Genomic DNA, 22,946 nt, shown 5'->3' with positions numbered 1-22,946 from the left:
AAGTAAGACACAAGTTACAAGTTATTGAGTTTGATACCAAAAGAAAATGTTATCCTCGAAATTAGCCTACAAAAAGAAGTGATATCCAACAAAAAACATTCCTGTAAAAGAGCCAAGTACGAGTGGCCTTAAAAAGAATTGAAATCACAAAAATAGGCGCCAAGTTCTGGTGGACAACAGTTACAAACACTCACTGGCTCACTTCAAATTTAGATTTGAAACTTTGCTGTTGTCTGTATGGTTACCACTAGCTCACAATTATGTCAAACTACTTTATAATTGTCAACAGACAACATAGGCAAGCTTCAAATCTAAATTTGAAAGTGATTCCTTGAGTGTTTGTAACTGTTGTTCACCAGAACTTGGCGCTCATTTTTGTGATTTCACTTCTTTTTAAGGCCGCTCATACTTTTTTTTTTTTTTCAAGAATGATTTTGTTGGATTAAATTATTACTGGTCGCGGTGGTGACATTAACCTACCCTTGATGTCCTTTATAGAGTAATAATTTTTTCTTTGCTCACTCGACAAAGCAAATTTGTGTATAATATCGCTGTTGGGAATGCATTCTAAAAAGAGTAAAGTATGTCGGAGAGCCATACATTTCCCATGCTGCTTCTTAGTCTATTTTTTACAATATTTACTTTACTCATAATCCTGTCTGCTGAGCAACTCGTTGCTGGTAATGACAGAAGTATCTGGTATAATATTGTTAGATATGGAAAACCAGACATATTCAACAAACACCTGTAAGGTTTAATGATCCTTTCTTCACCCACTGATCCAGACTGATCCAGATATATCCACAAAGCGATAAACCGACCAGCCCATCCTTTCATATAGCAACTTGCGCGGCACTTCATTCATAGAGTTTCTAAGCAGGGGGTAGGGGGATTCATTCTCGAGATTTAAAAAAAAAATCTCTCTTAAAACGAACCAACCTTTCCTTTCATACGGCTACTTGCACGGTACTTCATTCATCGAGTATCGAAGCAGGGGGTACGGGAGTTCACCCCGGAAAATTTTTGAAAATTATCTTCTCAAAATCGTGTTTTATTGCTATTCCGACAGTAAAATTGCTAGTTCAAAAGTAGAGTAAAATCCCCCCCAAAATTTTTCTCAATGGCGCAGCTTGCGCCATACATCCCCCCTGTGGGCGGCCCTGGTTTCCAAGTTATAGAGATTTACTTCCCTGCAGGACTTTATGGACTTCCTGTACATCTCGGTTTGGCACTGCAACGAAGTCATAACAATCCTGCACATAGATTTGAAACTTTCCCTTGAATTTGACAAGTTTTCTCTTATTCGATAATGCTGCTTTTACTTCTAACTCACAGTATCTATTCCATACTTCATTTAGTTGAATAGCGTGCCTAGTATGTCTTCCTTATCCATGTTTCTCTTTACATTGATGTTGCCACTTTGTTTTTATGACTTATTTTTGCGTTCATTTACTGCTGTCATTGTTTTTGTAAACATACTGTTCTGTTACACAAGTGGATGGAAGAGAAAGTGGCGTAAGTCAATATTACTCGTCATTTTAGATACTGATGTGTTTATTAGAGTAAATACAGGCAATTCTACAAACTTATGAACTTATACCTACATAACGAGTCTTCACAGATAAACGTCTAGTTATTCAGGGATAAAAGTCTATAATACAGAAGTACTTGTAGAATTCCCTGTACTTATTTTAATATATATCTTAATATCTAGAAATGTGCAGCACCACTTTTCCTTCCAGCCCCTCAATTATCTGCTATTTCGCTCAATGACAATTTTGTGTATACATTCTGACACTCTGCAGTCTCCGAGTTGGCGACACACCTTAGCAACATCAGAGGATTCACAACAGAACGTTGTACTATTTGGCCGATTTTTCTATATCGATTCTAATAAAAGTCTTGATAGCTCAAAATGTCTCAAAAGTGACTTACGCCATTTTGCCATCCAACGCTTCATTTATCAGTGAGCATGAACTATTGTGTGACGTTATAATCGACACCTAATATTTGTCAAGGCAATTTTAGAATGATTTTTCTAAACACTTTATTTTTTTTTTTAATTTAACGTACCATCGTTATATTCTTATACGCATTATGTTAAAAGATTAAAGGAAAATAATGATTATCAAAACTGTTAGAATGAAAATGTGGGAGGAACTGATGAACCTACAGAAAACTTAAACACAGGATGTTGTCTACCACAATCTCACATGGCCATGTGATAAGTTCTTTTAATTATTATTAGCTCTACGGTTCTTTTTGAATATTCTTTTTAATATATTTAAAGTTTTTTTTCTCTCTTATACTTGATTTCGTTCAGTATTTCTCTTCTCTGATTAGGTCTTACTACGATCTTTGTATGGGTGTTTCGATGACTCAATGGTAGAGCGCTCACTTTTGGTGTGTTGGATTCCCAGTTCGATCCCCACTCGAGCCAAATGGGCTTTGTAGTGGATAAACATTGTGTGTGTAGTTTCCTTGAGATTATCCTGTTTTCTTCTACTTTCTTCATTATTCATTAATTGTCGTCATCACCATGTTCCTTAGCCCTCGAGCATAACGAAGGGGGATTTAACCAACCAGATGTTGGTTGTTTGGGATTTGTCTTTTTATTCAGTACCGAGACTATATGAGACGTGAAGCTACAGCCTAACGTGTGATTCGAATCACATAAGCATCCACCGGAAATTGTACCTGGATCTCCCGTCTCGGAGGCAAGTACGATAGTCATATAGCCACGATGGGCTTCAAAACACTAAAAGTAAATATGTACGTCGTCATCTTCTTGGACGAGGACCAGGGAGCTCTAGTCCTATTCTAAACACTTGTTTCAGTAAGAAATGACAATGTTGAAAAATAGCATTTTACGAGGAAAAAGGACTGTACATAAAAACAGGCAGTGAACAAGGTTTTTGATGCTTGAACTATGTAGATGAGGAGAGATTTAATGTGCGTGGAGGCAGAAACAGCATCTCCCTCTGGAGACTTTCGTTCATTTTGCTCGGAGGTCCTAAAACCCTGGGAAACAGAATTATTTATTGCACCCAGTCTAGAGAAACTCGAGAACTCATGGAGGTCAATCCTCTCTAGCCCTGTTCTCCATTCCTCTTACTATTTCTTGTATCCAGGTATAACTTCCCTCCTGAAACAAAAATGAATAAAAGAGAGAATCATATGGCAGCTTCCGGTTTTAGCAGGAAGTAAACTATAAATAATCTGCTATCTTTTTTTGCTGTTGAACAGATGAGAATAGCTAAGTATATGACTTCCAGTTTTTCATTTATATCTAATTCTTCTTTTGGGCCTTTTTTTTTTTAAAAAAAAGAAAGAAATGTAGATCCCATTTCTTTCTTTGTCTTTTAGACTGAGTTCTTTAAAATATCTTTATTTCATGTTTTTAGTAGAACCATTTTTAGTTCAGTACTTCTCTTTCGAATCCGACGATATTGTTATGTTCAATGTTTTAGAAGGGAAAGAATTATAATTGAAATCTTCCAAGTAATATTCGCATCACTGTTATTAGGTGAACGGTTCATAGTTTTCTTATGCAGAACATACATTATTAACAAAATTTTCCAGCAGACAGTAGCGGACTTAGAAGGTAAAAACTGGGGGGGGGGGGGGCTGCCAGAACCCAGAGTATGATAGGTATATCTTGAATTTACTAAAGCATATAAATACAGTAGAGCGTCGATTATCCGAAGTAATTGGGGGACATGAGTGTTCGGAAAACTGGTTTGTTCGGATAATCGAACTGTACATGTTTATTTGCCAAAAAGAAGTACTGTACAGTAAATTTATTCATAAAAACAGGCATCTTTTTAAGTATTACAAAGTAACGTACAAAGGCAACTTTGGTAGGAATATATAGTATGTGGTACAGTTTATTAAACAAAAATATGTACAGGGTGTCCGAGAAGTCCTTCCCTGATTACAGAAATTGATAACTCAAACTAGAAATAAGATAAAAATATGAAACTGGTGTTGAATTGTTTACAAACTATAAAAGTTTTGGTCACATCAGTACACTTCCACACGAGCACCCTTGGTAGCACGTAGCACATCTAGGCGATATTCAATTTCCATCCACTCATTAGCCAACATCACTGGAGGGATCGATGCAATGACTGTGGTTATTCGTTGCTGCAGGGTTTCAAGATCTGGTACACGTGTTCGGTAGACCTCATCCTTGACATAACCCCATAAAAAGAAGTCTAATGGGGTTATGTCAGGAGAGCGTGGAGGCCAAGCTGTTGGTCCATCACGACCAATCCATCGCCCAGGAAATGTCCTATCGAGATAGGCACGGACGTCCAAACCCCAATGAGGTGGTGCACCGTCTTGCTGAAAAACGACATCGGGGCGATACTGAAGCGATACTGGAGGAACAGCATACAGCTGCAACATATCCAGGCACACTGCAGATGTGATGGTATCCTCAGCAAAGAAGAATGGCCCGATAATTCGATCGTGCAATAACGCGCTTGAGAACTTGTACTGCACCTCTTGTACTTGAGAACAAGATCCTGAGACGAATATTCGGACCCAAAAGGAACGGAAATGGGGAATGGCGGAAACTTCATAACGAGGAACTATATAACTTACATGGTTTACCCAACATTGTTAGGGTCGTCAAGTCTAGGAAGCTTAGGTGGGCAGGTCATGTAGCTAGAATGGAAGAAAGTAGAAACGCTTTCAAAGTCTTGACTGGAAGACCAATCGGAAAACGACCATTAGGAAGACCTAGGCGCAGATGAGAGGACAATATTAAGATGGATCTCGCAGAGATAGGAATACAAAGTATAAACTGGATCCAATTGGCTAAGGGTAGAAGTCAGTGGAGAGATTTTGTGAATGCAACATTGAACCTCCGGGTTCCATAGGCCAAAGAGTTAGTTTAGTTTAGTTAGTTATATTCCATTAATAGAGGGTAGAAGAAAAACAGAAGATTTATGTGCAGTTGTTTTCAATTATTAGACAAAAGAGCGCTTGTCTGTACAGTCAGAAATATCACACTTTTTTTTTTTTACCTTTTTCATATTCTTTCACCCTACAAAAAGCTGCCCCTAAAAAACATTACTCTATCTGGTCATTTTGAAATTGGTCCAATAAAATTCGGTTAGTTTCTACATTCTTATTTGATTCTTCTAGCAATAAATTTATTGGACGTATAAAATGCATTTTTTTCTGTTCGTTCTATGAGTAAGATCTCCCACATTAATTACATTTATATTCTCCTAACTTTTAATTGTAACCAAGTTATACATAAGTACATACAAGCACTACGTTAAGTGAATGTATGAAAGGAAAAATGTTAAGAGATAGTGAGAAGCTTTTTTTTTTTTTTTTTTGTATGTGTTCAGTGTCCCAAGAATAGCTTGGATATTCTCTTATAACCCCGTTTTAAAACCGAAAGTATTAGATATTAACCATTCCCAGTTTTAACGTTGATCATTAAAGAACAAAATAGGTTATAGATAACCGGAAGACTTTCTTACATTGATTCTGTGCGCCATGAAGCCTCAAGATCAGGTTTCACCTCCACCCTATCATGTCTACCAATACTTCAAGTGGAAGACATATGCATTCGTATTTATTGATCTGAATGAAACAAAACTGGTCAGACATAGTAAGAAATTGTTTCTGGTATTGATTCAGCGTCCCTACTATAGGATCAATGCCCTCCATGTTTTTCTTTTCGAATTGGTAATACAGTACAAGCAGTGGCGTATTTAAGATTTTGTTTCGGGAGGGACTTTGCTAACTTTCGGGGGGGGACTTTGCCTGAAAATGTGAAAGTTCACAAGATATTTCATATACTTTACTATAGTAAGTAAGATTTAGGGGGAGCTCTTAAGCCCGGAAGCCCCCCTAAATACGCCACTGAGTACAAGGGAGGATCAAAAACTAAGGTTACAATACCGATATTTCTGGAATTTCGTCTTTATAGAGGAATGAGGATCTTGCGAATATTTTGCGACATGGAGTTGGCAACTCTGCATAATTTCAGTGACCCGCCTGGTAGTTGTAGGTAAGTAAACACAAATGTCGACTCGTTTGGAAAATAGTCTCACGAGGAAAGCCGCTCAGTTATTCGATTTCTGTGAGCGAAACATGTGACCGCAGCTAAAATTCACCGGAAGCTGGCAGGGGTTTGATGAGTTTGGTTTCCGGACGGACGAATACACTGTCAGACTTCGTAAACATATAAAGAATTTTTTTTTTATCCAAACCACTTAAAATATTAGTGGAAAGTTTTTCGTATCACGAGAGAACTGGAATGCATTTCTTTAAGAAATTAGCGTTTCGGTTGGTCAGTTACAGTGGAACAGAGAGAGGGAGGCTAACAAGTCGTAAACTTTTCCTCTCAAAGTGCACTGATGTTGAACATGAGTTCCGCTTACAGTACTTTCCTCTTTTAAGGATCCCCAAAGCTACAAACTGTTCTTAATATTTGGAAAACATGACTGTAAAATATTATACTTAAACAGAAACTCTGTGTTTAAACACTACATAATATTTCAGTATCAACATTTGTCGTTTGTATGAGCAAATAGGAACCATTGATTTTTTTTAAAGTACTAACAAGTATGCTACTTTAATATTAGTGCCGGGGTGCGTGGTTCCTGATGATATTCTCAGTGGGAGGACAATCATTTTTCAGTGTTTACGCAGCTTCGTGAGGCAATTGAGTAGCTACGTAAATCAAGAGGTAGCGAACTTTTGACTAGAAAGTCAGAAATAATTGCTTCTTGTAGCCGATAGGCTGACCATTCTTCATCCAATCCAATGTAAACTTTCTATTTGGCCATAGATTGTGATGTACTGTAACACTAAGGATTCTAGTTTAGCGCTTTTTTTCTATCTGTTAGCTAATTTTATCAATATTTCATTATCGTATAAGGAAAGGGAATTGAAAAGGGTTCCTTATGAATGGTTGGGAGTTTAACCTACTTTTCAAGACTCAGGTTATAGCAGGCGTGAACCTACAGCTTAATGTGGGATGAAAACCACACGAATTTCCGCTGGAAATCGAACCCGAAGACGTGAACACTAACGCACTCCAACGGGGTGCGGTTGTGGATATTCTGGACTCCAGTCTGGAACAAACTAGAAAAATCGCTCACTAGAATTCAGTACAGCTCCGCCGTTACATTCGCTTGCTAGGATGCAGCATCCACAAAATGTTCCCCCTTGAGGGAAGAGCATGACGTTCGCTGGGGTTAAATCAGGTGAATATGAGGTGTGTTAAAGAACTGTGACACTTTTCTTACCAAAAATTGAAACACAAGAAAATGCATTGGCCTGCACCTGTTTTCTTCTGCGATAGTTCTTGGCTTAAAGAGGGGTCCTTGAATACCGTGATTCACGTGGTAATAGATTTTTCTGGTATATTAAAAAAAAATATGGTTTTTATATAGTTGTGGGTCTTATTGAACGGGTTGTGTACAAATAGGAATATCTTAAGGCTCGAAAGGCTTCTTTATGATACGTCTCTTTTGCAATTCGTCTCATCTTTGTTTACTTAAATAAAATATTAAACTGTACGTAACAGAGACTATGAAAGAATCTGGCTGGTCATATATCTATATATATATATCTATATATATCTATATCTATATCTATATCTATATATATATATATATATATATATATATATATATATATATATATATATATATATATAGATATAGATATAGATATAGATATAGATATAGATAGATAGATAGATAGATAGATAGATAGATAGATAGATAGATAAATATGTGTGTGTGTGCTTCTATGGTAATGTGGAAATTAATAGCCTAAACCGTATTGTTTTCATAGTACGCCACTGGTCAGTCATAATGTTGCATGAATGTATCTCGAAGTATGGGTTTATTTGGGTCTGCCAGTTCTAAATGAAGCAAGTGTTACACTCTAGGCGTTTCCCCTGAATACGATATTCAGTAAAAGCAGCCACAGCTAACTTCATCTACCACTTTTGAAACAATATTAGCAAGTTCAATGAAGCTGTGGCTTATGAAACTTCACATCCCCTCAAGTCTTCAGCTTCGTACAACGTTGAATATACAATGCTCGAGTGGTTAATTCAGAACTTTGACGAAATATCATTTCCCTTTCGATCTTAGAGCTAAAGATATACAGATATTTATATGCTAGCTCAAGACGTGAAAAGCACAATTTATTATTTTTCACTTTTAAGTGACCCTCCTTCCACGATACTTCTATGCGTTTTTTTCTTTTAAAGTTCTATCATCAATTTTTATATGTCATATGCTAGGACAAGGATTCTTCGTTAAGCAGTTGGTTACCCAGCTAACATAAGTTGTTCTTTTCTCTAATATATCGGACTCTTCGAAAGGCTAATATATGTCCGACGTAACTTGTTCTTCTCTACGATAGGTTCTTCATTATTTATACGACATAACTAGGTCTTTTCTCCGATAGGCTGTTGATTATCTAATCGATATAACGTTTTCTTCTCTCAGATAGGTTATTCATTACCTAATCGATATAACTTTTTTCTCGGATAGGCAATTCATATCTAACCGACATTACGTTTTGTTCTATCCGATAGTTTCTTTATTACCTAACCGATATAACTTTTTTCTCGGATAGGCAATTCATTATCTAACCGACATAACGTTTTGTTCAATCAGATAGGTTCTTCATTACCTAACCGATATAACTTTTTTCTCGGATAGGCAATTCATTATCTAACCGACATAACGTTTTGTTCAATCAGATAGGTTCTTCATTACCTAATCGATATAACTTTTTTCTCGGATAGGCAATTCATTATCGAACCGACATTACGTTTTATTCTATCCGATAGTTTCTTTATTACCTAACCGATATAACTTTTTTTTTTCTCTCGGATAGGTAAATTCATTATCTAACCGACATAACGTTTTCTTCAATCAGATAGGTTCTTCATTACCTAATCGATATAACTTTTTTTTCAGATAGGCAATTCATTATCTAACCGACATAACGTTTTCTTCAATCAGATAGGTTCTTCATTACCTAATCGATATAACTTTTTTTTTCTCCGATAGGCAATTCATCATCTACCTAGGTATTCGACATAACTTGTTTATTTCTCTATAATATTCTTCTTTCATATAGGTTAGTAATTATCTAGCGCTAGTCCATCACATAGTATTCCTTCTATTATGGACATAATTATGTTCAAAGATTTTCATTATGTCCTTCCGTTTCCTCCTACATTATGATTCAGCCAAGGCATTTATAACCATTCACGTTCATTAGTCTGTCTCATTCAGATTAAGGACGTATTCATCTATAGTATATTAAAATGTTAGATTTATGTTTGTTTCCAGTCCTTTCGACAATTAGGTCTCGAAACCCACAAGTGCTAGAAACGTGCCGTTTTCACTAGTAAGAGTTAAGTTAAAGATTTTATCCACTTGTCCCTTCTTTTCTTTTCCATAGGTTATTGGTTATCCCATCTATGCAATTCATTGTCTATCATTATTATTCATTTCTCTGACAGGCTAATGGATATCTACCTTGGGTAACTTGTTCTCTTTTATGTTTGTCTCGATAGCAGACTAATGGTTATCGTGCCTACGTATACCTTGACTTTTTAATTACCACTCGTCTCTCATATAATGAAATGCGATCTCATATAATTTAAGGTATGGCTTCACGTAACGTATTTTCTAACGCTCTCGTCTTCGGTGCGAGTGGTCCCGGATTGGATTCCCGGTTGGGAAATTACTCGGTCGAAAAAGTGTAAGAGTTATTTTCAGGCTAGCAATCCTGAGTGAGTTTTTCCTGGGTTTTCCTCATTTACACCAGACAAACACCGGGATAGTAGCTAACCTACAGGACCCATGCCGTTTTCTTCCTTCCCTTTCCTCTGATAGTGTGTATACCGAGAGATATCATCTCTTATACGTGACCATAGATGCCGAAAGCCCTGAAACCTAATTCTTAACCCGAATCTAATTTAACGTTCCGCGAATATTCCTTCTAAGCTAAAGAAATGACTGATTAACAAAATTAAATGATTGTGAAAGAATTAGTAGAGTGGTAACGTGGGTAGAAATGGGAGAGCCTAAAGAATACTCATGGAAAGAATGATGTTCACCAAGAATTCATATAGTTTAAAATTGAACTGGGATTCTTAACACCAGAAGTGACTGCGCTACTACTGAGTCACTGTAGCAATAATAATAATAATAATAATAATAATAATAATAATAATAATAATAATAATAATAATAATAATAATAATAATAATAATAATAATAATTATAATAATAATAATAATAATAAGCTGCCCCAGAAATCCTATACACCATTAGCACATTGCGCTGCACGAGGTGAAGTTTGCAAGGATAGGTGCTACAACAAGTAAAAGACTATTGGCAGGTGTAAAGAACGTGTCGTGAGGTCAAGTGAAGGGAAATACTGTGTTTGTAGTGACTGTTCCTTTGAAGTCAAAGTCAGCAAGATGAGAGAGGACCAAATTACAATTCGTGAAGTGATGTCATTTGCAAAGAGAGAAAAATAAAGGACAAATAGCAAAAACTGCAACTGAGAAAATTTGTTGTCTTGAGAACGAAGAAATAGTGAATCGACAGCACTTCCCGTTGCTTTTTAAAACAAATCATTCCTCGTTCTCTTTTGTTGATTATTTCGGCCCTTAGGCACATCATTTTAGTTAGTTCATAATGTGATTTATTAACCGATATACTAAAGCTGATTCAGTTATATTGATACAATTAGAATGCGCAACCGCGCATGCCACGAGGCAATCAACAGTATCTCATTAGTCATGCAGTGGACTAGTGTGATCGAGAGTAGTCTGATACAGTCGAAATTGAACTCATTATGGGTGTAGTTCATTGTGGCCCTTTCAGACGCTAATTTCTCGGTATCTCGCATCGTATAAATGTGTAAATTTCGGGTAGATCGTACCACTGTAAACAGTGTCCGATTTACGTATAAGCTAAACAAGCTGTAGCTTAGGTCCCCCTTTTCTTAGAGGCCCCAAAATATTAAAGAAAAAATTGAATATACATTTCCAAGATATAAGAAAAAACAATAAATAAAATACAATCTATATATAGCAACAGTGCTCCGTTTGTGTATGCCCCTACGATGTAAGTAATGGGGCCCCTTCTCCCAGCCTGCTTTCTAAAATATCAATATTTCGTCATGTCTGTATATAGGGTACCTACGTTCATCTGGACACGTAGAGGGCCCCATCTCGCACAGTAGGTTAGGGCCCCACCATCTCTGACTGTGAATCATATACAAAAATATGCAGCACAAAGTCCTGGTCCCATCTCATTGACGCAAGCAGGTAGAACTGTTTCTCAAAAGAGTTGATAATTGTGGCCGATTTCTCGTACAGAGCCAAACAACGTCTCCGAAAGGTGAAATAAAACATTAAAATCAAGGCTGCGTAGTACCAGAGTCATGTCTTGACTGAACGGTAGCAGCATGAAATCGCAAAACTTGAGCCAGGTTGAACTGCTCCGAAACAAGGCATCCTTATCGAAAACATCGGTGGAATTCTATCTCTGTATAGAACAAGAAACTGAAATTTCGGTTATTCTTCTCTCTGACATCCTTGTCAAGATGCTAGTCCAATGGACTACTGTACTTTCGGACTTTTCAAATTGCACCTGTCCCATCGTCAACTACGCACCGTCTCCGTTCTATGGAAAGCCTGTAAAGAGGAGTGGAATTCAATAGCCATGGTCCAGCTGCAGCGCGGTCTTCTGCAATGTAACCTTCAATGCCAAACAATAGTCAGTAGAGGTGGTCTGCAGATTGAACACAAATAGTGTTGAAATCACGGCATTTACTAGGTAAGAAACACATTCAGCTTTAGCTCAATACAGAGGTTGTTCAGTCTATATTTGGCCAATTTCGACTTACCTAAAAATTTAGAAGAATCCATGGCTCCAGGTTCGTAAGTGCTCTATGTGTTTCCCGTGGTCCCTAACAATAGCCCGACAGAGTAATTTCCACTGCAATACGTTTTTCTGAAGAACTGGGAGGGGAATCTTGTCCCATTCATATTGCACAGCTTTCCAAAGTCTTTCTACAGTTGTCACACGCCGTTTTTCCAAAGCCCGCTTCAGCAATCCAAATTCACAATAGTCCATAGGACTTGCATCTGGGGATTTAGCAGGTATCTCATTGAAAGGTATCACCTGTATACCACTTTCCTCCTCCATCTTTCTGTAGAATGCGAGGGACGATCGTGAGGTATGTGATGATGCTTTGTCCATGTGAATGCACATATAATTGCGTCATTTCCGTACATTGTTGGAATCTCGTGCCCATAGATCGGAAGCATGATCTGCTCCTGAAAATACTGCGAATTTATTTTGCAGTTCTTCGCCACCCTACGAATCTTCAGTTTACCACGGTAGCAGTAGCCAGTAACGACCATGAACCCTTTTGGGAAGGATTCGTTACAGACACGGACCCACCTTCTGAAGTTCTTTGCGCCTTTCTCTCGGTACATATGGCTCTCGGTTTGATGCAGTCGGAAGGTAAATCCATGCTTCATCGAGCGTTACGACGTACATCCACCTTTGTTTTGCCAGATGCCGTTCGTACAGCTTCCGGGCGTTACACCTTCGTTCCTTTTGGTGGGCACCCGTGAGAAGATGGCCGCTAGCTTTCATGACTTTTTCCAGCCTGAGCTGATGGTGTAACATCCGGCTCACAGTCCCCAAATACAAGTCAAGACGATTAACCATACACCTTTGTGTTGGTGGATTATCTTGCATTGCCATTTTGCGAAGTTTCTTCTGTATGGTGGAGTTGGCCTTGGTGCATTCCCGCTTCATAGGCGATTTCGTTGGAGATCCAAACCATGAAGCTTCGTTGCCTTTGTACCTTTTAATAACATTTTTTCTACTTAAACTGATGTTGGAAGCATTATTCTTGCACTGTTTTCTAATGACAGAAACACTAAAGTGGGCGTCATAAAGAGCCGCAAACCGGCTTAGTTTGGGCGGCATTTTGGTCACAGAGCGGAAAACCACACACTTGGAAACAAATTTACACAACGCTCACAACAATGGCCCTGTTGTGTGCGTTATTGTCGTCCGCGCGGAAAAACAACTCCGTTCCCAGGAAGCCACTGTACAACACTGCAGGACGCCACGAGCGAGGTCGGGTGAGTCCATTCTGCCCGGGGAGAGCAACGACATCGGCCAAACGTAGGCTGGACAACCTCTCTATAGCTGAATCATCAAAAAATGTATCAAGTTAATTCATTAATTCATTATGCTTTATGAAGTTGTTTCTTGTCAGTCATCAGTTATAACAACGCAGTGCTATGGAATATACCTGATTGTAGCTATGTTATCAGTAATGTGTAACAGTATTTTTGGGTTGGTGAGGCTAATTAATATTTGCTTCTAAAGGTTTGAAGTATGGAGTGTCAACTTGAAAACAAGAGTCATCTTCGACATGTTCTCCTATTCGAGCTCAACAAAGGATCTACAGAAGCATCCACATAAATCTGTGTGGTGTATGGAGATCATGTTATTGCAGAAAGGATCACTTGGAAACAGTTAAGCAGGTTCCGAAGTGGAAAATTTGACTTGAGCGATGCCCCATGTTCAGATCGCTCATCCCAAATTGATGAGAACCGTTTGATGGATTGATCCCCTAGATGCACGTCAAAGCACCTAGGAATTGGGCATAAAGATGGACAGTTGACAGGCAGTTGTTGTACGACACAATGAACTTATGAGAAAAGTTCTACAAGTGGGTCCATGGATGCCTCATTCACTGACAGCAGACAACAACCACCGTTTAGCCATATACATTTCTTTACTTACTGTCCATCATGAACTACTTGTAGCTAACATCAGCTATTTCTCTCGCTTATTCTGGCGCGAAATGAAAAATGGTTTAAGTACGTAAAACTTTAAGCAGAGGAAGGAATGGTTAAACCAAACAGAAAAGCAACACCGAAGAAGACTTGCACACCTAAATGACAATGTTGTGTGTGAGGCGGGTGAGGAACGGACTATCCAGAATTAATTCCTAACCGTAATTGTACGATCATTCCTACTGTGTGTCCATTCAGCACTTAAAAATAAAATTGCCCGAATAAGTAGCATGACATCGCAAGTCACATGGAAATGCTAGATCACATGTGGCACACATGATAACCATTATCATTTAGGAGCTTCAATGGGAGATTCAGCCTACATCGGGCATATTAATCAGGTGTGGCTCCTACATTCTCATCTTTTCCAGTCTCTATCGAATACACTCCGCGACACACCCTGCAAAATTTCACTGATGACTTCTATTTATTGAAGCCATAAAACATCTAACAATTGCTCGAACGTTGGGAACATATTGAGAGGAATGCGGGGAAATCCACCAGTAATCGATTGTTTGATTAGTTTAACTTTCGAACAAAAAATATATATATATATATATATATATATATATATATATATATATATATATATATATATCGATTGGTTAAAAACAGCATAACCTAATAAATCAACCCTATATATTTATCTTTGAACAAAATTTCAGTTAAATCTAAAGTAACGTTTAAAAATTTTGAACTCATTTTAAAATTTTGAGTTATATTTCATTAATCATACCACTTACTGGAATGTTGATAGTGTCATAATCAGAGGCGGGTCGCAAGAGAAGTTACACTTGTAAAAATTCAAGTTACATCGCTTGAAACTAAGATGATAAAAGTTATCTAATGTTTTAACTATTGAAAACCAATTGGCGTGACAGCTCTTTTGAACCTAAGCCGTTCCAGTGCCATCTGTTAGTGACCGGTTGAACTATGTCCAGGCAACTGACTAACACGTGGTCAGCACACAGCGTCGCTCTGTGTCAAATAGGCGTATCAGGAGGTTCATAAACCTAGCGTCCATGATGTCTTTTATTCGCGGGACACTCAGTTTGCCTCACAATCAGGGATGAAAGTGAGGAGAATTGCGGAGAAAAGCAGTTCCTCCACTTCGAAAAAATGTATATGGCATCCCTCCACTTCCTAAAATAAATTCCAAGGGGAAAAGATAGGCACGGAAGACGAAATGGCGTCATGTATCCCCTTACCTTTTCAGATCCACTTTTATCCCTCTCACGACGCTGGTTAGGTACCGAAAATTTGGAAGCATCGGCAGGGAATCGAACACGTGATAATGGTCAAACCACAAGACTACGGTGTTTCCTATGTATTAATTATTGTATACAATAATTAGTAAAAGAAAAAAGATTTTCCTTTTTAGTTTCAAGCTATGATAACTTAATTTTAACGCTGTGACTTCCCTCACGAGCCGCCTCTGGTTATAATGAAGAGCTTTGTAAGGGTATATTTCCGTATCTGTCTCACTGTAGTGGTGATTGTCGTTCGGTATCATTTTTTAGGTTTACAAAACAATTCCTTATTCTCAATTTTCACAAGAACTACGAATTAAATTCTACACTACTATTTTCTCATACTCAATGACATCTATTCAATTGTATACATATCATCTTTGACAAGGGTAAAGATGAAGGGGAACGCAGCGTGATGCCGTCCCTCACCTCCAAAAATGTGTACGTTTTCTGTCCAGTTCCTAAAAAATTACAATATGTAAAGATACGTACGGGACGGCGTGACGTCATACCGCTACTTATGTCCCCCTACCTTTTCAGATCCACTTTTACCCCAGATCTTTGAACAATTTCCTTCTTTCTCTTTTTCGTTACATACTACAGATATTGCAGAGTTTTCTTTAGAATATCCGCTGTCATGTTCTCAACAACAAGATTTTATACGTTTTTCATGATTTCATTGCAGAAAATTATTTTCGCGAAGTAATTGTAAGTAACGTAAAAGTAATCTTCTTAAGTTTGGCTTATTTATCCGTTTGCAGTGCTACAAACTAATAAAATTAATACTCTAAACGCCATTTTCTCTCGCTTTCTTCCTTTTCCTCATATTTTTTCTTTCTATAAGTAAGGACTGGTTTCTTTCTTAATTTCTCTCCCTCCCTACTCCATCTTGCTCTCTCTGTAGTGCTGGTGCTTATTTTCCTCAACAAAAATACCGTTTAAACCACTTTCTGTGCAAATTACTGCTTGAAAATCAAATTTTCAACATCGTTTTTACGGCGTTTTCTGAATAAATAACCTCATAGCAACAGAATTAGATTTCGCTAATCCTTAGCTTGAACAGATGCCTCAAGTTCTTGTCTTTTCTCAAGAGCAATGTTGCCAAGTAATAAGAGCGAAACATTACTTAGCTACACACCACGGATTCCATTTTTCACTGTGAAACTAAAATATACTTTCAAACTGCGAGTTGGTTGTATGATTAGAGCTTAGCGTACGATTTCAGCAGCAAGATTGTAAAGATGTAGATGTATGGCTTAACGTGGGATCCGAACTAAATAAGCTCTAACCGGGAATCGAACTCTTTTCTTCCGAACCAAACTTTCGAGCGCTCCCTCGTGACTATATTGTCAATGACACGAATTATGGAAAGCCCGGATTCTATTCTCGATGGCAAATCTTACGTTAACCTGTAGGTTCATGTCTCATATGGCATCGGAGCTGCAAGGAACGATGTACACAGTGCACCGCTTCGAAATATAACACTTAACGATGTCCGAATAAAGAATAGTATCACATTAGTTTATATATATATATCTATATATCTACATCTATATCTATATCTATCTATCTATCTATCTATCTATCTATCTATCTATCTATCTATATATATATATATATATATATATATATATATATATATATATATGCATCCCTCCTAAACACTAGACCTATCGTAAGGGTTCTGAAACACCGGACGAAAATTACAACGGTACATTGTATATTTGTATTATAAATCTTTATTACTTTGTAATTTTGGACCACAAGATATTCTAAATATGTACTAGGCTGGCTGATTTTACTATCAGAAGAAGAGAAAGAAAAAGAAATAGTGTATAGATATATTGTTAATATAAAAAAAAGGATATTCAAATTTTTTAAATAATAAGGTTGTCGATAAGAGTAGCACAAGTGGTAGAGCGTTGGCTTCGCATTCGGGAGGTCGTGGGTTCGAATCCCGCTGCCGACTATCCTGACTGAGCTTTTCCAGGTTTTCCCTCATTTCTACCAGGCAAATGCCGGGATGGTACCTACTAAACAGGCCCTGGCCGATACCTTCCCAAATCCCTTCCATTGTTATTGTTGTTGTTGGATATCCAGTGTAAAATGGCCTCTGAGCTGTATCTGGTGATTGTTAAATAAATAAATAAATAAAGATATATAAATAAAATGGAATTATGGCACATGAGTTTGTGTTTTAGTGGCTCAATTAATTTAATAAAAGCAAACCGTTTTAAAATCACCCATTGAAATGTTTAGCACTGCCGTTTCATTCTTTATTCGTTGTATTTCTTTACTCGTTATTAGTGTTTCTTTATTCGTTGTCAGTGGTGATAGAATCTAACAACGCCCTAATCTCAAATTTTGAGTTGAATTTTGTAAAACCGCTATCGAAACATATAGAACGGTGCCGAACAGGTAGAACATCATTCTACTACTTGAAGCAATATATTCGAATGGTAATTTTTAAGTCCAAAGAAGAGTCAAACTCCTTAAACACTCCAATATGCGAGTGATTTGACCCAAAACAGACTTTATAAGTTTCCTTAAGCTTTAATAAGTTCTCATGTTAGAGGATTTTGCGAATGTTGTATCGAATCAAGCAGATGTGGTACCGCGGCAGTGCTGAACAGCGTTCCCGTGGCGACTTTCCTCAAGGCGTTCCAGAACTGTGGACTCTAAATCAAACCAGGAAACCAACTCGAAACTGTAGAAATTCAAAATTGAAACCATGAACAATAAATTTATCACTTTCAGATGCCAATAGAAGAATAAGGTCGAAAAAGGAATTTATTCTCAGCCAGAAAAATCCGTATCAAAAACACTTTCTCAAAATTTCTTACATACTTTTGCTGTATGGAAATCAATATTGAAACTGTAACTGTAATAGCTTTCTTTTATTACGGTCTAGGGGGCCGCACTTCCTAATTTTTTTCTGGCTCCATAACATTTTCATGGTAGGCTTGCAAATGAACTACAATATGGTAATGAAATATAATATGGTTGAATAAAGGGCCCCTCTTCATTTTTGGGCTGGCTACCGGGCTGATTACTGGTATTAATAGAAGAGTAATAACTTGTAAGGAGTTGACATTTTTCATGAATTCACATAAGAAAATATTTCTCACTAGTCTTACCTTCTTTTAACTCCGTGTTGTGACCCTGCGCAGCGCGCAGTCGCAAACGTTCTTGTTTTTGGTGCTACTGGTTACGGCCTCGGTTTCCGGTGAGGACACTCGGTTAAAAAAAAAAAGATATAATAACTTCTACAGGTCACTCAATCCTGAGTGAGATTTTCGTTACTAGACCGCGATTACTAGACTAGACTAGAAAGCGATTTTCGTTACTAGACCATAGCGCTAGCACGCTCGGCCAGGCTTTTTTAATCTTTCTTAGTGAGAATCAACAAACAAAAAGTACATGAATATATTGAGAATTTTAAAAAGTGAATCAAAACGTTTTAAAAAAATGTTTTAAAAAATTGAAATAATGAACAAAGACAACAGGATATCTGCACGGGACAGGGATCTTACCTTATCATTTGTAGTTTTACCAAGAGTTATACCTACATTATAATTAGCTGATGTGACAAAGATACGAGGGTCGGCTGATAAATTCTGGGCCCGACCCATTTCCGAATGTACTACTCTGATGTAATTATGTCATGTTAAATGTTGATCTTTTATATATTTAAGTACTAAATTTCACGATTCTACCATGAACGGTTTTTATTTTACAGGTAATTGAATGAACCATGGCGGAGCCAGATGTCAAATTCACCAAAGAGGAGTTGCGAGGTGTAATGAAGTTCTTCTTCCTGCAACAGAAGTCGCCCAAGGAAATCCATAGTTGCATGCTAGATACATTGGGTGGACTGTGCCCTTCGTACTCCACTGTGAAGAAATGGTGTGCGAACTTCAAGCGTGGTGAATTTTCAACAAAAGATGGTGACAGGTGTGGCAGGCCAGTGTCAGTGTCAACTCCGAAAAAAGTGGACCAGTCTGATTTTAAGCAACAGACGGATTTCGCTTCAGGAGATAGCTGACAAAGTGCACATATCCAACGAACGTGTTGGGTCAACAATCCATGATCAGTTGAACATGCGCAAGCTTTCTGCGAAATGGATTCCTAAATGTTTGAACGCGGATCAGAAACGCGAACGTGTGAGATCATCGCAGGTGATTTTACGGCATTTTTCGAACTCCAAGGACGATGTTTGGAATCGGCTTGTTACCCAAGAAGAAAAGTGGTTGCATTACTTTGATCCGGAAACGAAACAGCAGTCATTCGAGTGGCGCCACTCAGAATCTCCTAGGCCCCAAAAAATTCAAAGCACAAAAGTCCGCAGGGAAGGTGCTTGCCTCAATATTCTTGGATAAGGATTGTGTTTTGCTCTCAGACTACCTTCCAAAGGGCCAAACCATACCTGCAGAGTATTACTGCAGTCTGCTGCCTAACGTAAAAGATGCTATTAAAGAAAATCGCCGGGGAAAGTTGACACGAGGTGTCTTGTTGTTTCAGGACAATGCTCCCGTCCACAAGACTGGCAGAAGAATGGATTTTCTGAGGGACCTAGGGTTTCAGTGCATTGACCACCCACCTTACTCGCCAGATCTTGTCCCTTCTGATTATTATCTGTTTCCAAAACTCAGAACAGCACTGAAAGAACAGAAATTTCACAATGATGAAGAGGTGATAACAGCTGCGGAACAGTTTTTTGCAGACCTTGAGATTTTTTTTTTGAAAGGGTTGGAGAAATTGCAGCATTGAAGTGCCAAGTGTGTTGACCTTCGAGGGGACTATGTTGAATAGTCTCACACTTTCATGGCTTCAGCTCAAGTCCTTCTGGGTCGGGCCGAGAACTTATCAGCCCATCTTCGTATATTACAGATTTTGCGTTCCTTTTTTATGTTACATGCATGGACAAAGACTGTAAGTTCGCAAGAAGTTTTTTTCTTCGTGCAGGAGAGAGAGAAGGTTGGCCTGATGTTTCAAATATTGGTAGTATAATTCTATATGATACATCCGAGTAGTATGCAGAAGAAACAATTGTGTGCATAGTGATCCAGATAACAGCATTGTTTTTAAATGTTTGAAAGTAGTTAAAATCACGCCACAAAATAAGTTCTGTTACAGTAAAGCTATGAGGTGAAAAACGTCAAATTTTACTAATTAAAATACAAAAGTATACCCAGATGATCGGTACGTTGGAACAGGCATGAAACTTGTGTGCTAGCGTATCGATATTGTTGCAAGATGTGCATATTTTACTATTTACAATACCTATATTTAAAGTTTTTCCAGTGTTTCGTATACATTATTTACTATAAAATATCAGATATTACATTGGTTGTGGGTGAGAAAGGAAGCGTTGATGTACACGTGTACTGGAACCTGAAGTTCTAAACAGTGGAAGCAGACATTGATAACAGCAGCCGTAATCAAAGTCTCGTGTCTAGTTGCGTTGATGTTTTTCCATATAGCATTCCAATTTTTGTGTGAGTGCTTTAAGACGACATTTGGTATACTAGTAGCCCACAAACGAACATAGCGCCAGTAAAGGTTGTTGACCGAGCCGGTTTCGATTCGATCTTTTGCGAACAGGGCGTATATCATATCAGGTATGACATCACGTAAATGAGGATATTTGTAGCTCCGAAGAAACACGTGTACTGGAACCTGAACTTCTAAACAGTGGAAGCAAATATTGATAACGGCAGCCGTAATCAAAGTCTCGCGTCTAGTTAGCTTAATATCTTATGGATCCATTCATAAACGACAATAGACTTGGGCTTTTGACTCACCATGGCAAAGTTGGTGCGCAATGTATTAGCTCTAATGCAACTCATGTCAGTAATTCGACGATAAACGTCACCAAACTATGAAGAATAATAAATATGCGCTTAAAATGCTTATAAAGTTATAACGATTAAACTGAAAATAAGTTACACATTTTAATTTCCCTCAAGAAAGTAGCGATGTAGAAACTACAGCGACGGCGGAGACGATGTGACTCGCCTCGTTGGGAACCCCGCAATGGCCACAAGAATTGGCAGCACCAAGTGTTTGAGTTCTACTATATGCAGGCTACGTGGCAAGAAATGGATAATGCCAACCAATGAGAACCATGTATTTAGGTCCTACTTCCGGGAGAATTACTCTCCCGAACTAGTTCTGAATAGACAATCACAAACTATATTGTTCGGCTAGCTAACGTCGTTTTGTTAGAATATTCCAAGTCAGACAATGGTCACTAACGAATTGCACACTCTTTTCTCAGTGTGAATATAAACGCCGAATTAAATTGATCATACATATATTATATTATTCACAGCAATATATACATATATATTATATATATATATTATAGCTAGTGAATGTTAACCATTGTTAAAGCTTCTACGAGAGATAGAGAGTATTCCTTATTTCTTCTTAGTATATCGAAAATAAATTACACACACAATGTGACAAATTGACTGAATTGTGAAAGTTGTTTTTCATGTCCTTCTCAACATTCACAAATATTATTCTTTCTATTGTTTTGTCTCTACATCTCTACTTATTCTTTACTGTCTCATCTAGTGTGCTAAATAGGATTTAACATTTAACATTTCACATTCCAATTTTAAATACACAATCTAAAATCATTTATATTCATTAAGTTTTAATACGATCATGGCCTACAATATCCTTCAATTGCCTTCTTTATTAATACCATCGTGTAGGTGAGATTTCAATACTGGAGATGGAGGGATCATATAAATGTCAATGATTGGCCAATCAGTCTATGACAAAAGTAATCGCCTGTAAGAACTGATTTGGATCGGGGCATCCAAGACTTTAAATAACATCTGTGTGAAAGTGATTTTTCCCTTAGCATCAATTGCGCAAATTAAGTGAGAGAGTGGTGATTACAGAAGGAAGTTATCGTCCAATGCTTTCCCCGAGAGAAGCGTTCTTAGCATCGCTGCTACGTTCCCTCTTTGCATGGCTATACTTAGTATTTGTACATAAAAGGATGAAGCTCGGATGTTGCCTGTGTTGAGAGTTATGCAGTGTCCAACTTCTTTACTGAAGTATAGACCTTCTTGATACCAAAAGCTACACGTTTCGATGGCGATGGTGACGAAGTGGTAATTGTTCAAGAGGTTGTTGTATTTTCGTCTCTTTTCAAATTCTCTGAGAGTTGCAACCGTTCCAGCTATTGTGGAAGAAGAAGATTAGAGGTGGCTAGGTTCTCAGTACAAGTGAAATCCCATATTAAAGCCTTCCCTCGTTTCCAAGGCACCAAAGACATTCTGTCTTCTTTCTTGCCATCAGAGCGACTACATCCCATTGGCTCTCTCATGAGGCTAACAGTGGTGTGGCGAGAGTAGCTCCCAGCCCTGTGAAGACATGATTGGCCACTATACCTTTCTTATCCACTAAACTTCCGCAACCAGGGCACCGGTGTTGTTCGCAGACCTCACTGCAATTATATATTAGGTTCGTGATATTCAAATTACTTCCGTGACAGATGTTCTTATACGATTTGAACGGACCAACCAATGAAAACTCGCTCTGGCTAAAGGTAAATACATTCGCCATCACTCAGTGAAACATTGGAATCCATGACAAAAGAAGGAACCGTCCGCTTCAAGATCAAATTAGGGATCAAATATAATAAGTGGGGCCATTTGGGGAATGTTGACCAGTGGCCGACTGGGACGAAATGGTTGTCATTCGATTTGTATGCACACGTACATGAATAATCGATATATCATTTTCCCGAAAATTCTATTTTGACAAAGAAA

Source organism: Thermobia domestica, chromosome 15 (genome assembly GCF_964235325.1).
Source record: "Thermobia domestica chromosome 15, izTheDome1.hap1.1, whole genome shotgun sequence".
Classification (NCBI taxonomy): Eukaryota; Metazoa; Arthropoda; class Insecta; order Zygentoma; family Lepismatidae; genus Thermobia; species Thermobia domestica.
This window is presented reverse-complemented; position numbering follows the sequence as displayed.